Below are 931 nucleotides of genomic sequence, written 5' to 3' on the forward strand. Positions count from 1 at the left end.
TTTCTTTGTGATTCCAGGCTTTAATGCTAAATCATGCTCATATCATGTGTTTGCACTATGATTCTATAAAGTGAAATCATGGCTTTTGCTTCTGTGGTCTAGTCCATTACCTATTTACTGATGGAAGCCTGAATTGCTTCTTAGAAAATTTTTTTATTTGTGTTGCAGTGATCGTACTATTAAAGTGTGGAGCTTTGATGGTGTTTCTGAAGACGTTGACCAAGATATTACTCTTAAATCAAAAGCTGTTGTTGCGGCACATGACAAGGACATAAACTGTCTTGCCATCTCACCAATTGACAATCTTGTTTGTAGTGGCTCCGAGGTTAGCACATTGATGCACTTCATGCCATCTTTCAGTAACTGCTTTAGTTTCGTTTTAAAGTGTAAATTTTTTTCTGTTTTGCTTAGGATCGTACTGCTTGTATATGGAGGCTTCCCGAGCTTATATCTGTGATGGTCTTAAAGGGGCATAAGAGAGGAATCTTTTCTGTAGCATTTTCTCCAGTTGATCAATGTGTTATGACGTCTTCTGGTGATAGGACCATTAAAATTTGGGCGATTTCTGATGGTTCATGTTTGAAAACATTTGAAGGCCATACTGCTGGAGTTTCTCGTGCTTTGTTCCTTACACGTGGAACACAATTTGTTTCTTGTGGTACTAGACGATTATCCGCTAATTTCCTGATAAACCTTTGCTTCTATTTAGTAGTTTGTTGTGTTGCTTTGTAGGTTTTGATGGCTTGGTCAAGTTGTGGACAATTAAGTCAAATGAGTGTATTGCTACTTATGATCAGCACGACGAAAGGGTAGGCAAATTTTCTTATTTTCTTTTAATGCTGCCAATTAAGTTAAGTGTTAATCTCTATTTTATGCAAATATTCGTGTGCAGTATGTTAGTTTTATAGTTCTTTCATCGTCTGATTTTTTT

At 36.5% G+C, this 931-nt stretch overlaps 1 long non-coding RNA gene across 1 annotated transcript; it reads left to right on the forward strand.

Annotated features, from left to right (window-relative positions):
- Positions 1-63: 63 nt before the first annotated feature.
- LOC110034666 lies at positions 64-811 on the forward strand. The gene is made up of 3 exons (XR_002295078.1): positions 64-325; positions 412-658; positions 733-811. It is a non-coding gene; the product is annotated as an uncharacterized LOC110034666 (long non-coding RNA).
- The last annotated feature ends 120 nt before the right edge of the window (positions 812-931 follow it).

Source organism: Phalaenopsis equestris, unplaced genomic scaffold (genome assembly GCF_001263595.1).
Source record: "Phalaenopsis equestris unplaced genomic scaffold, ASM126359v1 Scaffold192018, whole genome shotgun sequence".
Taxonomy (NCBI): domain Eukaryota; kingdom Viridiplantae; phylum Streptophyta; class Magnoliopsida; order Asparagales; family Orchidaceae; genus Phalaenopsis; species Phalaenopsis equestris.